This window comes from Condylura cristata, unplaced genomic scaffold (genome assembly GCF_000260355.1).
Source record: "Condylura cristata isolate star-nosed mole 26May11 unplaced genomic scaffold, ConCri1.0 scaffold00002, whole genome shotgun sequence".
Classification (NCBI taxonomy): Eukaryota; Metazoa; Chordata; class Mammalia; order Eulipotyphla; family Talpidae; genus Condylura; species Condylura cristata.
The window spans coordinates 69619605-69637256 of record NW_004567103.1 but is presented as its reverse complement, the minus strand read 5'-3'; positions in this window follow the sequence as shown (position 1 = coordinate 69637256).

Genomic DNA, 17652 nt, shown 5'->3' with positions numbered 1-17652 from the left:
CAAACATTGGATGACGTCACATAAAGGTGACTCTAAAAACACGAAATAAAGTTGCTATATTTCAATTAAAGAAAAACAAACAACAAACCCTGGAGATCTAACTATAAAATTGATACTGCTAAAATCCCAGGGTTATGGGGAAAGCAGTGAGGAAGGAGCACAATGGGCCTTGTTGGGGGACTTTCAGTGCTTCGGTGGTGGGCATGGCTTGGTAACCTGCAGGGTGTGAGCATATACCTCTAAATCATATGCAAACTGTAAAACAATGTTACCGTAATGAAAATAATAGGTAAATAAAACCTGGGAAAATTTTTTTTATTACAACCTTACAGGTTGTGAGGCATAAATTGATCTGAGAACCTACTGTCAGTGGACAAAAATTTATCAATCAAATGATGTTTCAAGGCCAATGCGTACTTCCAAATATGTAAACAAAACCCCAGGTAAAATAAAAGTTATTATTCACTATTTTTATTTTTTTATCTAAATCGTGTGTTTCTTCATCAGTACAAATTCTTATATTGCTTCAAATCAGTGTAAGTTGGTCATGAAGGCAAAATAGATGATAGATGAAAACATTTATGCTACAGAAAAACAAAAACAAAAACTTTTAGGTAAACCTCAATTAATTATAGTCTCGTGTTCTAAGTTTCTTTGGGTAACCAAATTATTAAAATATGGGGGCCATGACATAAAGTAATATACAAGTTATTCAGATTAATCCAGTTATAATAAATTATGGTCAAAAAAACCTTGTGAGATCTTTGGCTTTTTGTGTTTAATGAGGGGCTAGATTTTTTTTTTTTAATGCACTCCAGTGATTGCTTGGCAAGATATAACAAAAGAGTAGAAATGGTTCCAATTATCAGTGTAGAATGCCAGTCACACTTCATTTTTAATCTACCACACCAAGAAATATAACACACTAGTATAGCTTCTGCAGTTAAATTGCTATTTCTATTTATTGCATTAAATTTCTGTCTCTGAGTAATTAAAAGTTTTTAACTTTAAAGGGTTCTATTTGAACACTAAGTTATATTTTTTCTTTTTTAACTTTTACTGTATGTCTCTGATGATCAAGGATCATCTGGGTTACTGTTCAATATTCTCTAGTTTAACTTCTTTCTGGAAGAGGAATTGTGTGAGGTTCATAATATAATCATGTAACCCTAATTGGTGTGGATAAATTATATATAGCTTGTGCAATTTCCTAGTATCTAGAGCTCATTTTGCATAATTAGAATTCAATTATTTAATTGCTAATTGGAATTAAATCAAGTTATTCTGGTCTCAAGATAATATACAGTAAATATTTCACAGAATATAAAGTCAGTATTGTTTCCTTGTTTTTGGTATTTATAATATTGTGGGTAGGTATATTATATAAGTATTAAGTGAATCAAGATTATAAAAGGACAAATTATAATAAACATTTCCAAATGATGAGTTTATACATATTAAAACTTATTGCTCCCTTTAAATAATATACTTGGAAAGTATATTATTGTATTTTTCATGGGTCTATCGTCATTCAAACCACTTAAAAATTGTCCTACCTATACTCCCAGGCACAGAAAGAAGAGAGCCAGTTTTATTTAAATTGTTTTTCACACAAAAAAAATGGTATCAACTAATTTGACTCAGCAAATTATTCATCAATACACTATCAATAATTTTAGGGCCATTTTGAAAAGGAAATTCATCCTCATAGAATGACTTGCCAATCTCAAGGTTATTATATATCTCAGATTTTAAAATCAATTGAGATAAAAATACGAATAAAGACATTGTTTTTAGTTACTTAATTCTTAGGTATGTAATTTGATGTTGGATGTAATCAATTGGATCTATATATTAGAGTGTTGGAATTTCATTTATTTTATCTTCTTCAATATCATAGACAGTAAAACTGACAGCTCATGTGCCGTTGGTTTTTTGGGACACAGAAGTGGTCTGACATCGGGACTCCTCTGCATTCATTCTCTATATGAATTTGGACACAAATGACAGGTTAGGTCATGTAAAAAAGCAGTTCTGTTACTTTTGATGAAAGCCAACAATGATAAACCAAAACACCAAAAGTGGTTTTGTTCAAAATGTGTGATCAGTTACTGTCCAATATCTGAATTTTGTTTAAAAAGATGTTAATTAAAATATCATCCTATTCTCCCACTACATCCCTTATACTATCCTTTAAGGCATGCAAGAAATTTGATATATTCTATAAGGTAATTATTAACATGGAATTGACTTCTTGCTATACTTTCCTTCCATTAATTCAAAGAAAATTTTCTTGGTAAATTATTTTTTGGGGTAGACAGTGGCATCTTTGATAGATTAGACATATTTTTTTATAATAAATGTATTGGATTAGACTGAAGGCTTGTTTCTATCATAATATTTTGGAACTTTGTCCAGAGTAGAACTTCTAATTAATATATTACCAAGACAACTAAGGAAAATATAGAGATTATAATTAACTCACAATCTAACATATGATGCTAAAAATGAAACTTTTGCATTTATTTTGCATACAATAATGACATTTTATATATTTCAAGTGAAATCTGCCTTTTAAACTCAAAATGGTCAACTGTTTTCTGACCATAACTTTTTTTTTTTAAAGGATTTTCTTTATTTATACATACAGAAATGGGTGCAGGGGCTGCGAGAAGATTCACCAGAAATCGAGTTGGGAACAGAACAAGCAGATCAACAAAGTACTTTGCTGAGGGGAGCAGCGGACGAGACAGGAGATATCTATCGCACCATATGGATCACCCTTGGGGTGGAGATTGAACTCGCACTGAAGTGGATACAGCTTGGCTTAGCTTCGCAGCAGCAATTTCAATCTCCTGCATCACCAGGCAGGGCCCTGTGACCATAACTTTCTATGGATAAAATAATTGCTTTAAAAAAGTGCTTTTTCTCTGAAACACACAAAAAATTTTGTAATAAAAAGTAAAACAGATTCATTGCAATTGTAGCTGGCTATGAACATCACAGAAAAGAGTTTCACAGTAAGTAACATTACCCTAATATTTTAATTTTTATAATGCTGTCACAAACTACAGAGGCACTCTTTAAAATGTAAAATTATATGTACTTCCCAGTTAAAGCTTTTCATTTTTTAACATCTGTTCATTCATTCAAAAGATATACCAGGTAGGATACAATCTCTACGCAAGAATTCAGATGTAGGCCCTCCCTGGTGGCTGCAGCAGGTTAAAGCACAGCATTAAGAAGCTAAAGCCACTTCCCCATGAGTTCGATCCCCGTCTGCCCTGGAGGTGACCACATGGCGCAGCAGACCTCTCCGGACCCGCCCACTGCTCCCCTCAGCAGTGTACTTCATCGATCTGCCTGTTCTGCTCCCTACTCTGTCTCTGGTGAACCCTCTCACCCTCCGCATCTCTGGCCTGTACCCCAGTTCTGTATGAACAAATACAATCTTTAAAAAAAAAAATTAAAAAAATAAAAAGAATTCAGATGGAATTTTTAAAAAACAGACAGCAGACAAAGGGCATCACTATGCTCTAAATCCTTTATCAGTGTCACCAGAATTCATTCCAGTACTCAAACCATCACCTGCAGTGTTTTCTGGCTTGTTTTCAGAAGTCCTTAGTCCAACATACTTCAGAAGCAGATTTGCTTAAATCTTTAGGATCACTGAGGTTCAGAGTCCTTAGAGTTTTATATGCTCTCAATCAACTACCCTTACACTGTGGGAGATGATTGTCACCCTTATAGATGAGGGAATTTAGGAGTTTGGGTGTGTATCCCAGCCACATGCAGTTAAGAGTCAGAATTTAGACTCTATGTGTGTGTGTGTGTGTGTGTGTGTGTGTGTGTGTGTGTGTGTGTAACCAAATAACTATTGAAGCTCTTCCATTTTGCTTTTAGTGCTTCTAACTATTTCCCTGACATGCAGAAATTGCATAACTCTATCTCTTCTTCCATAGCTCTTTCAGCTTCTTAATCTTTATTTAAGACTCAACTCTATAATTATCACATTTTTGTATCCCTTTCCAACTTTCTGTTCACACCTTTGAACATTCCCATGCCTTCCACTGCATGCATTTTCCACTTCTATTGTACTCACTATGTCTTCTTAAGCATTTATTTATCTGCAGATCTCCTTTTATAAAACTTCAGGCTCTCTGAGGAAAGAGGTTATGCCTGTAGTGATCTATTTCCCAGGAACTTCCAGATAAAACTGGGACATTGAAGGTACTTAATAAATGTTTGTTGAATAAATAAACTGTAGTGTATAGTAGGTGGGAGTGATAAACTTTGCTTAGCAGGGTTAGGTCATGACAGGGTAAAAGCAGCATAGTTTATTTGCGAATCACCAGTATTTCTGCATGACCGCAGTGTAATATAAAATGGGATGAACATCACAAGGAGATGAGAAGTCAGAGAAAGGGCAGATCGTATGAAGCTGTATCAAACTATAAAGGTGGGATTTTATTCAGAAGGCTCTGGAAATATAAGTAAAAATTTTAATCATAAAATAATATTAAATTTGTATCCTAGAGGGTTTTTTTTTTGGCTTAATAACTGATTTCAGGACCACACATAATTATTTTTTCCACTCCAGTTCAGTATGTAGGATTAAAAGTCAGACATATTATATCTGTATTTATCAGTTCTATCACATGGCTCAGTAGCAGTTCTTCCATTCAGTTAATCACTTGTCACTAACTTTATAAGCTAAGCAAGAAACGGGGCTCTCCCTGGTGGCACACGGGTTAAAGCACATTATAAAGCTCTCAGAAGACACTGCAGCACCAGTTCAATCCCCAGACAGAGAGCTGACCCACATGGCATGGCAGACCGCTGCTCCCCTCAGCAGTGTATTTCAGTAGATCTGCCTGTTATGTTCCCCACTCTGTCTCTGGCAAAACCTCTCACCCACCACACCTCTGGCCTGTATCCCAGTTCTGTAAGTATAAATAAATAAATATTTAAAAAAAATAAGATAAGCAAGAAATGAATACATTGACATTCTCCATACTTTGGTTCCTTTGCCTCAGCTTATCAAGAGAGGGGGGAAATGTTGTTTATTTTTACCCTTGTTAGCAAATTTTGTCTAAAAAAGAGGACTTTCCTACTTTGAAAATATACATTAAATATTTAAAGTTTTGGTGATGAAACAAGCTTAGGAATTATTCACTAGAATCCAGTAATTGTTGCATAACACATCCTGGCTTACAGGATAGAGGGCATCCTGGGTTATTCTCATCTATGATGAGCTTGAAAATTAAGTAAAAGCAATAATAAATGGCAACAGGGTTCTTTCAGGTTAGTAAAGGCGTTGTAAAGCAACAGATAGACTGCTCCCCTCAGCAGAGTTGGAATTGTGAACTAAAGACATGTAACATGTTTATGGGGAGAAATTTATATAGTGTATACCAGGATCTATATGAACACACACATACATACTAGCATACACAAACTCATACTCAGATGATCGAGCACATGAATAATCATAAGTATTTTATGGTCATTTTGGTACACTGAGAAATATGAATAGGTTACTCTCAAGATCACAAACTTGGTAGGCATTGGGGTTCCGCCTCTATAATCCATGGTATTTTCTCCCTCCTCTATGGGATAACAGTTGAGCATTAGCTATGTGTATATAGTTCTATGAAACAGTGCACTCTCTTGCTTTAGGGAGTTTGCAACCCAAGTACCTAATTATATACATAGCTATTATATGCTACTATTCTACATGCCATGGTTCTAGGTTACCCAGGAACTAGGAAAATACAGTGTTTCAGAGCTGACTCAAAACCAAATATTTTCATTAATGATACTACAGGTGAGGCAGAATAAGGTTTTTGAGTGTAGAAAAATGGGGGTTGAGTTTATAAGGGATATAATTAGTTGCTAAAACATCAATTTGATGTCAGATTTCAATAAATCTGAGTACTTGAATAAATCAATAGAAATTGATATCTGAAATATCTCAAGCATTGTGTTAGACACTGAAGAGTCCATGATAAAACATAAACTGACCCTGTCTTCAGAGCATATAAATACTTTATAAAGAATTACAGTAAAGTTTGTGAAGTACTATGAAAATGTAAGTAAAGGCCTTTTAACCTTACCTATCGTGGTTGGGGGAAGTTTCCAGGTGGAAGTCATATTTAAGTGGAAGCAAGAAGAATAAGAATTAATGAGATGAAAAGGGGTGGGTGGTGACAAAATATAAACCATTGGCAGCTGCTCTCCATAGCATTAAAGAACACAGCTTCTAGAAATGAAACAGTAAAGTGAAGGGAAGGTAATGATCAGTTATATGGAAGGCCCTGTCTCTCACAGTTGGCTATTCAATGTCAAGAAATAAAAAGCCCCAGAAGGGTTGTAACAGGTATATTTCACATTTACAGCGGTACATATAACAGAGGTGTAAAACATGGAAATTTTCTTGAGGGTTTTTGAGTGTCCTCTCAGTGACTTACTGTGTAAGCCTATAGGTATTTAATGCTAGTACACACTTTTTCAGGTCCCTTCAAAAGTTCTTATCATTTAGGGGTCACTTCAGTGATGCTGGTAGGTTGATCTTCATGTTACTGTTTTCCCCTTAAAGTATCTTCCCTCTTTTCTTATCCTCAAATTTATTTTAAACAGAACTGGGACATTATAGGTTAGGTCTTAGGTTTTTGTTTAACAGAGACTGTATGTTGTGTTGGTGTGGGAAGGAAGGGGCTCTTTCCTTAGATTCTTATTTGAGTAACATGGTGTTAGTAACTATACAACCCACCTCAGTAGTCTCCAGAGATAATCTAGGTTGGCCTGTGTGCTGACATTTCTATACCGTGAAAGAGCCAGACACTACCTTTTACAAACATTCAGCTTGGTCTCCACTCCACTGGGCAGGGCATGTGCACCCTCTGAGGTAAACCATTTTTCCTTAGAGTGAAATCTTGGCTAATTCTCCCAACCAACCTCTGTAGTTCAATTTTTTTTTTTCCCAAAGATGTATTTTTTTATTTATACATGGGATACTGGGGTACAGGCCAGAGTTGCAGGGGGTGAGAGGATTCAACAGAGGCAGAATGGGGAGCAGATTCCAGGCAGATTGACTGAAATACACTGCTGAGGGGAGCAGCAGGCAGGCCAGGAGAGATCTGCCATGCCATGTGGGTCACCTCCCCGGCTGGGGATTGAACCCATGTGAGGAATGAACTCATGCAGCAATGGCCGTGGATAGCTTCACAGTGCTGCGTTTTAACCTGTTGCACCATCAAAGAGGGCTCTTGTAGTTCACTCTTAGTTTGGAGAAACTTGTAGACCTTGCCACCCTCAGACTTGTGAGCTATTAAGGGTTTTATCTGAATACTTCTCATGCCTAGCTGTCACTATCATTTTTTCCCCACGTTGTATGTGTGGACTTCTTTCTGATACTGATTTTGGCAAGCAAGACTCTAATCTTAAATCTGCTCTGATCTTGCAAGAAGTATTTTTGTTTCTTCCTCTTCCTTCCTGCAGTTGTATTTGAAGAGAGGACACGAACACATTTTCTCTACTTTGCCTGCCTCAACTTTTCTCTCAGTGTCTACTTTATGTCTAACAAGGGTTTCAAGACCTTAGCACTCAATGTTTGAGACGGAATGATTCTTTCTTGTGGGGGGCTCTCCTGTAAGGTGTAGGGTTGTTAGCAACATCCCTGGACTCTACTAAACACCAGTAACACCTCTCTAATTTTAGCAATAACAAATGTCTCCAGAGAGTACAAAATAACCAGTTGTGCACAAAATTGCACCCCACTGTCCTTGCCACAAAGTAGTAATTTTGTGTACTCTAGGACAAAAGAAATAAAGTGATTTTATCAAAATAAGTCTATTTAAAATTATTTTCAGTCTCATGTTTGAAATCAGGTTTCATTTTTCCTCTCTTATCTCAGAGGGACTATAGAATTGACATCTTTTACTTGCTAAACCCTGATAAACCCTCTCCTTGTCCATCAGGAGAAATTGTAACTACAAAGGTCCACACTGAGAGTTCGAAACAGCATAGCAAATATTTAACACTAGTTGTTTTTTCATTCCACAACTTGATACTTTACAAATTACCAGCCACAATGGTTTTTCCATATACTTTAAAAATAATTCCTAATGTAGGGCTCTCTCTGGTGGTGCAACGGGATAAAGCACCACATCATGAAGCTCTCCGAAGCCACTGCAGCACAAATTCGATCCCAGCCAGGGAGCTGACCCACATGGTGTGGCAGACCTTTCCTGACCTGCCCTCTGCTCCCCTCGGCAGTGTACTTTGTCAATCTGCCTGTTCTGCTCCCCACTGTCTCTGGTGAATTCTCTCACCCACCATGCCTCTGGTTTGTACCCCAGTTCTATATGAATAAATAAATAAATCTTAAAAAAAAATTCCCTAATATAAAGTTAAGTAATTAAAGAATTTCTCATATCTTGACTAATGTAATCAGTTACTTATTTTTTTAACTGTATAAATGTATAGGAGGAAAAGGGCTAGATAACAGCTATATAGCTATACCTATGTGAATCTCATCCTAGTCTTGTTTATTATCTAGGAATCAATTATTAGCAGTTTGTTTATATCTGTAATCTCAAACTGTATTATTATTTTATGCTATTATTTTCTCTATTATTTTCTTGTATGTTGTATTCTTTATTTTACCTTCGGATCTTTCTACTGTTAGAGGAAAAATGAATCTGAGAGGCAACCCTATGAAACTTTGCTTCAAATCAAGCTGTATTTGTTTTAATGAGACACTGTTTAATAGATACATCTGTAAGGACCACATGTATCATTTTGGTTGTTTTAAAGCAGTTGTTTTCCATCCTATAGTTCTACGCTTAGTAATTTTACAATTAATTTATGATATGTTTTGGAGTAAAGGACAAAAGCAATTTGCAAAGGAATACAACTAAGTATAACACAAACTAATATACAATCAATCAGTAATATTAAAAGAGTGAAAGAGAAAGAGAAGTGTGACTGCTGTGAATATATACTAGTCTAGTTCATTTTAATGTTCTTACTATAAATGTCTGGGTTCACACATTATTATAAAAAGGAATCTAAATCATTGCAGTCAGTTTTATGGTATAAACAAAACATTAATAGGAACAACAAAATTAGGAGCAATAATGCATTCAAACACATAACTAACTGATAACATAATTCTTTAAGTATACAGTATACCAAACCCTAATTATTTTTCTATAAAAACACTGTTAACAGGATTAAGTTTTAAAAGGTTACCTCTATTGTAAAATGAAACTAATTAAAATTATACACAAAAATTGGTATTTTTAAAAAATTAGTCTTTGAGTCCTGATTCATCATGGAATTCCAATATATAGTACAATTTCAGGTACAAATAGGTGCTTAAAAGTTTACTTTGCATGACTAAAGCAAATAAATTTTTATAGAATAACTTGTGTACTAAAAAGGGTAAAGAATTTATGAAGTGTGTTTGCACAAATTAAGTTTTCAATAATGCTTCCCATTTAAGATGAAAGTCCTTTCATGGAATTATTAAAAAGAGAAACCAGGGAGCACTGCCAAAGTTCACCCAAGGACTCTTCCCAGTTTTAGCAGTACTGTGCAAGACACATATAACACATTCTCCCTACCTTCACTGGGTGGACTTAACGATTCTCTTCTATGAAAAGAATATGAATGAATGAATATGGCATGAAGCAATGTCCCTTCTGAGATCAGGTCACAAAAGACCTTAACATTCACCTTGGTTATAATTCCCTTAAATCTTTACACTTGCTTAGTCTGACGAAGTCAACCATTGTGTTCCCTGGTACTTTAAGAAGAGATGCATGTGACATAACTCAAACTTGACAACATCCATGACCATAATCTTGAAAAGTATTTCCTTCCCTAATAGAGACTTAAAGTGACAACACACTCAATCACAGATCCCAAGACTAGATCCAGTGAAGGACCTGAAATCAGAGGACATAGGTAAGTTATGCTTGAATTCCTGAATCATAGAACCACGAGGTAATCATTATTGTTTACAGGTACTCAGTGCAAGGAAATATGTCATGCAACAATATATTTCAGTGGGAGGATACTCTACTTTCGAAAATAATCCTTCATTGTTTGAGTTTTATGTAAAATCTTGCAAAGAGAACAATGGAGGGGAAAGCTGGGATTTAGTTACAAGAGTGTGAGTGGTTGTAATAAATAAGAAAAAATGGGGAACCAGTAGGTACTGTTAAAAATATCTACTGTTAGATGACTGGATAAAAAAGATGTGGTACATATACACAATGGAATATTACTCAGCAACCAAAAAAGAGAAACACATGTCTTTTGCAGCAACTTGGATGGAGCTGGAAAAGATCATGCTTAGTGAGATAAGCCAGAAAGAGAAAGAAAAATACCGGATGGTTTCACTCATAGCAGGAGTATAATGGACTAGGCGAGAAAATAACAAAAATAATGAACAACCATATACCAGAGACATTTTGTGGGGGTGGAGTGGGGAATGGGATCAAAAATGGGGGTGGGGGTTAAGGGAGGGAAATGCACGGGAGTATGGTGGTGGCACATGGGTGATTTGGTGATGGGAAACCCACGGGGATTACAATTGAGATGGGGAAAAAAAAATGTGCAAAATGATGTAAAAATAAACTTTTGTAATAAAAAAAATCAATAAAGAGGTTATCAAAGAGTAAAAAAAAATATATCTACTGTTAAAGATAAAAACAATGAAGAAAAGGTGTTGCAAAAGACTAGCCTCTGGGCAATTTTGTTACTCATACCCAAGCCACTGCTGAATATTTGCATATATAGCATTCGTGTATTTGCATATACCAGTTGTTGGATGCTCTGTGGGCATAAACACAAATAAAATGTGTTCTTTGCTCTCAAGAACATGAACATGGTAGTATAATGAGAAAGACAGGTAGAAATCACAAACACATACATATGCATGTATACAGGCAAGCACATACACATGTTTATATGGTACAAAGAGAGCTGATAGCTGCTATGGACAATGTTTGCATGGTGTATAACAGAAGAGAAGTGTTGACTACTTAGTGGGTATGTCCTACTTTTCCTTTGGAAAGAAAATAGTGAAATTTGAGAAGATTAATTTTGTTGGGAGCTCTCACCTGTGAACAGTAAGAGAAGAATCTGGAATGTCAGAGGGAACCTCTGACCAAGATGTAGAACTAACAATGTCTCATTCAACATGGGGTTTTTAAGTAAAGATTTCTCTTCTGAGGAGTTCTGCTTTAGATAAAAGGAGAGGCCCTTGTTATGCTGCCACAGTCACTCATTGACTAGAACTACCTAGGCCCTGGAAAACGATGTTAGCTCAAAAGCTGAGATGGAGCCCCAAGAAGTTAACAGCTGGAAGCTGTCAGTTAACTTCATAGTTTGAAGCTGAGTGTAGTTATATCTTTAAAGGAGGTCCGGTTCCTCACAGCAAAAAAATCAAGGAAGACTCTCTAAAACATGGTGCAGTTTAACTGGGTTTGGAAGGATGGATGACTAGAAGTGAGTGAAATAATAGAACAGAAAGCTGTTAGTTCAAAGCATGGAGACTTGAGGTATCATTCTCTCTGTGTGACTCAGGAAGAATGGAGGGATGAATGCTCATGGAGAAGCAACTGCATTTGAGTACTGAAGTGTCCAGGTGCCAGATAATGAAAATCATTAGGTCTTATTTAGATAATACCTCATTCTAGACCTTATAATAGTATTAAAGAACTAAAGATGCAATGCAATAATCACATTGCTATTTTTATAAAGTTTCTATTTGAAAAATATGAGGAAATATTGGATTATAGGTTGCTAACTCATGGATCATTTAATAAAACCATAACCTTTGTTCCATGATAATATGTTTGATGAATAGTAATTATTGCATGATCTTCATTTGCACTTGAACTGATACCTAAATATACTGTCAGTCTTTTGAACATTTGCTGTAACTTCGTAGGATGATAGAATTCTTAGAGATTCATCTAAATAATGACCAGCTACCCTGATTTGCCTAAGATTTGAGGATGTAATAGAAAACACTCAAACTTGTATACAACTGGACTACAGAGCTACAGACACATTTCTGGCTAGCGCTGAGGGACTCGGGCTTGGAAAAGAAAAGCAATATTTCGAGGATGGATGATAGAACCATGGGAGAAAAATCACTATTAACAAAAAGGCATGTGTCACAGGGGCTGCTGCATGCACTTACAAAGAACCAGATATGTGAAAGAGAAAGGAAAGTTATATAAATTATTCAATTCTCTGAGAATACCTGTGTGCCCTGAGGAGGCAAAAACTGTGCTAAACATGAAAAGGTGCTTCATGAAAAGTCCCAGACCCAGTGTGAATGTGCCCTGTTGTGATAGAGAGCTTTGAAATGACATCGGATGATACTTGTCTACTGGATGGAATTCATGACCTTGTGTAATTTCAAGTTGAGCATGACTGGATCTGGTTCTCTGTTTCTAATGAGTATTATTACTTGGCAAATGTGATGAACTGTGAATTCTCAAATTAAACTGTAAAGACTTTGACTCCTATATGCTGTCTACTCTCTCTGTAGTTCTTCTGACATGCCTATTTCGGATGATACCAGTAATGCTATTAACTACTCTGTGAAGAGACTCAAGGAACAAAGAAATGAGGACTTTCTCACCAACAGTCAGCAAAAATCCTGAAACCCACTAACTTTGAATAAGCTTAGATGTGGATTGGTCTCCGATCAAGACTTTAGATGGTAAAGTGGATCCACACAACCTCTTAATGACAACCTAATAAGAACTCCTGAATTACAGAATCTAGATAAACCTTTCCTAGAAAACTGATCTACTGAAACTGAAATAATAAATGTGTGATGGTTTAAGTGAACAAGTTTTAGGGGAATTTGTTATTAAACAATGATTAGCTAGCACCCAAACACAAAAACATTAGGTCCAGGAACAAAAAATGTTTTCCCACTTGCTATAGAAAGGCATAGTAATTTGAACCTTAAATAAGCTCTGGAGGGTGAGGGGAAGTGACAATAGAGATAAAAAGAAGTTCTAAGAATATTAGAGGTCACAATCAGGTTAGCACACTTTTTCGACAACCAGAGCAGAGTAGAAGCATGTTTGACTGATAGTCGGGTACTAAATTGTGTAAATTTAGAGGCACCTGTGACACCTGAAACTTAAAATCTACAAAATGTTCCAAAGTAAGAACAAAGTCCTTATTTGGTCAAAAACTCTTGCATATTTAGCCACTGATTTTCACGCTAGTTTTATACACACACACATACATACATACACACATACAAACCTTTATTACCTTCTGCTTATCTCTTTTGCAAAATCTCTTATTTTGAAAATCTCCTAGATTTCTTAGATTTTCAAAAATATGACAACATCTTTGATCATTCCAGACTAAGTCTCTATGTTTCATGTCCCATCTTTTGGCATGACTTTTATTAATATAACATGTTTTACTTTTATAATTAAATATCACATGTTTAGTTCCTTGTTTGTTTTTTATACATAATATATATTTCAATGATTTTTCCCCACATCCATTAGAATATAAACTTTGTAGGGGCAGAAATCCTATCTATCTTATTTACAAATCGTATGGTATGATTCAGGACATACTATGTGCTGAGTTAATATCTGGTGGAAGAATAGATGAAGTGAGCAACATAAGATGAAGTGGGTTGCTTTAAGATGTCTCAGATTTCTTCAACTACCTTTCCTGCCCATACTAGCCAACCACTGATCAAGCTATACAACATCTGCATCACCAACTTTTGAGTCTATTTCCTCCCCATCACTACCACTGATACCTCAATGGGAAACAACTCCTAGTTGGACTCCTATAACCCTTTTAATTTTACAAAAAAAAAAAAAAGCAATAACCTTCTATTATGTGTCCCTGTATTTCTTATTTATACAAATTTTTATGTGTTTGATAATTCGTGTACTTAGTTAAACATGTTCACAAGTTACAAGTTTAATGTCTTTAATATGCATATTAATACTTTAGTGGAAACTACACCAGCCTTAATTCCACATTTGCAGATAAGAAAATTGAGACAAATAACTTTCCAAGTGCTGCATAATGTGTAATTAAAGTTACTGGTAGAATTCAAACATATTTGTGGGTTTGGAAATAATGGAACTAGTGAGATTTGAATTGAACATCTTCACAATTTAAAAATCTGGTTCCAAATTCCATAATCTTAAAGCAGTATTTTTGTTGCTGCTCATCCTTCACACATCTGGCATAATTGTCTTTCTAAACACAGATGTGATCTGTCATATTCTCACTGCACCCTAACCCTACAACTGACAAATAAATAAAATATAAGTTCTCTATTTTGACAAAATGTAAATTCTCTCCACACAGTCTGACTCTCCCAAATTTCCTGCCTCTCCTTTTGCCATTCCTAATTTCACCCTGCCCTCTAATCTGTCACTGGGGTCACAAATTCCCTCATATCCAGTGTTCTTTCAGGTTCCATATATTTGCTTATATTATTTTCTAATTTCTAGCTTGGAAATATGTTAGTCTTCTTCTGAGATTATTTTAGGTGCTAACTAATACAGGAGATTGTTCTACCATAAATTGCCTTTCCTTCTCCATTTTTTTTATATTATATTACTTTAACTTATATTAGCTTATTATTTTAAATGTGATTTTTCTTGTGTGTTGTCACTTCAGTGGACTGTAAACACTATAAGAGCAAGAACTGTATCTCTTATTTTGACATCCAATGGCAATCATATTGAGTGGCAATCATAGTGACTGGCACATGGTTGGCATTCCAAAAGTAATTATCAAAGAGCACAAAAAGGGTATGGCTAGGAAGCAGGGAGCAAACAAACCTCTATTGATTTAGAGCAAACACTATAACAGACACATCAAACTTGCCATTCCATTCAGTACTTGTGAAAAAATATAACCTATATGTTAGCAGTTCTATTTAAAAAGGAAACACATGTTCACCGAAATTGAACAACTCTTCCAAGTTCTCATTATTAGTGAAATTCAAAGGTAGTCTGACTCTATAAAATAGAGTACATCTTTTAGAAGTTATGATAAAAAATATACTTGGATCAGGGAACAGAAAAAATGTCTACAGATTTGACATCACTATGAGAGAAAAAAGATGAAATGTAAAATAGTGGGTTTTTGATTCAAAATACAACATGAACATGTAAACAAATAATCGAAAATATTTCAAAGTAATTGCAAATATTTAATGTATTTTATCATTATTTCATTACAATAATAAAATTTTGATATCTGTATTATTTGAATAAAATTCCATTTGTAAGTGGTCAAAATTGCTATTTCAAAAATATCCCCACAAATTTCTTTGTCAAAGTGTAATAGTGTGGTGACCAGGAAAAAGAGCTCAGCAGGGAGGAGAAGAAGCAGGAGAGGAGATTGAGAAAGGAAGGAAGTTGGATGGAGAGCCCGAAGGGGACCTAGAAGTGACACATGGAGCAGAGAGAGACATGTGAAGAAACTGTGCTTGCTACTTGGTGCTGGACTGTTTGAAATAGATGTGGGTGAGAGACCCATGGGGAGTTTAACAATGGCAGCATTTAACTTGCTTTTTGATTTTGCTCTTTTCCTCCCAGACATGTCTGGCCATTTCTGGCTCTTTTCTATGGGTCCCACCAGAAGGTGCTTGGACCTGTGGTGGGCTTTCAGGCCTTGCTTTGGGCCAATCCTGTTTGGATGGACTTTTATACATGAGGGTATGGGTAACTCTGGGTCCTTCATTTAGAAATTGTATTCTTTGTCTTTCCTGTATTGCACACTGATTGTATTAAAGTTCCTTTCTATTAAAGGTCTTATATATTTTGTCTTGATGTGGCAGATGGCAGAAGCTATTAAGAGCAGACAGTTTGGGGTTCTGGGTGCCCTGTCCTGTACTTAAAGCATTAAAATGGTTATCTCACTATTCTGTCTTGGTTTTACTATTTGCATTGGTATTTACTGAACTTGTAGAAAATTTAGCTTGTCTGAAGGTAATCTGTATTCAGAAAGATGCTTTTATTTTATAATACACTGCCAATGAGACCACAAAATGGGGGGAACAATCATGATGTAGTTTTTGGGATACTGAAACTATATTAATGGCCAATGAAAGGTAGGAATCATCATGATATTACCTGGAAAGACCTTGAGCATTTTTTAATCTATTATGCTGTAGAAAATTAAAGCTTTAACTGAGGCTACTGAGTTGTGATATAAACATAATCATCAAGGGCACTCCCATTATTTTTGAGTGACTGTAAAAATGACATAATAAAATAAACTGATCTAAAGAAAGACAGAAACACAGTGAATGCAGTAGTAAGAAGATGTTATCAATATCACAGGAGACCTGAGAGGAAATAAGTTTTTCCTTTTGATTTGTTGGGGGGGCACTCAGAAAGCTAATAATGGTTTCTTGGTTATCAGGTGATTCTAGTTTAGAATTCTAACTGAACTGTAGACATCATATGGGAAGAAATGTCAGTGGAATATAATACTATTGATCTGACATTTACCCATGAAATTATCTTCCAACAATCTTTTACTGAGTCACTCTATTACTACCTTTATTTTCTCAATGCACAGAAAAGTATATTCATTTCACCTCTAACATTGGAATGCCAGAGGAATCTGGCATGGACTTATATTGCTTTTTCAACCCATCCAGAAATACTTGTTGGGTAAGACAATGAGAGAGATGACAACTATAAATGAAGTTATTTCATAAGAGAGAAGAAAAGAGAGGAGAGAAAGGGAAGGTAATAATAAGTCAGATTCACTCAGCTTGTAGTCAACATCTGGCAGTATATAAAAAGCATTTGAAAGTTTAGTGGCAGTTGTCGTAACTGGGTTGTCATTTGTTAAGCAATGTGAAAAATTCAGGGCTTAAAGTAATAAGTATAAAATGGAAAAAAGAACAAGATTTTTTTTAAGGAAAAATATATGAATAATTAAATGAAATCTGCTTTGTGAAATAGTCAAGTTGTACTTTGGGACAATGTATAGTAATACATTCCCAGACCAACAGACACAGAAATAATGTGCTTGATAAAATGAATAAGTACTAAAGTTATATTTATAAAATTATAGAGAACCTATTCAAGTTGAAACGTCAATTAAGTGCTTTTAGATTGTTCACATTAACCAGATCTTAATAAAAATTCCTATCAATTCAGCTCTATCAAAAGGACATCAGGGAATAACAACCATACAAGAAATACAACTTAATATTTCTCTTTTAAATGAAAACATATAAACCACTAAGTAATTTGAAATTGTACTCTTAACAAAGAATTTAGGTAGAGACTCAAATTCCCAGTGATTTCTGAAGTATCTTTCCCATTGTTTTATAAAAGAAAACTAAATTTTCCCATTTTTACATCTATGTAGAAATACTATGCACAAGCACATGACAGTTTATGGTTTATTCATTTGCTCATGTAACTAATCATGCATACAGTTTAGCTACCTTGAGGTAGGGTTTCCCATATCCTTCTTGGTTTCTGTGTTTTAAGTGCGCAAAACTCTCCATCAACTTTGTAAACTCTGGAGACCAGTAAAAGATGAGAAGCCAAGTTAACATATATCTATGCAAGTGCCTGAACCCCCCCCCCCACACAC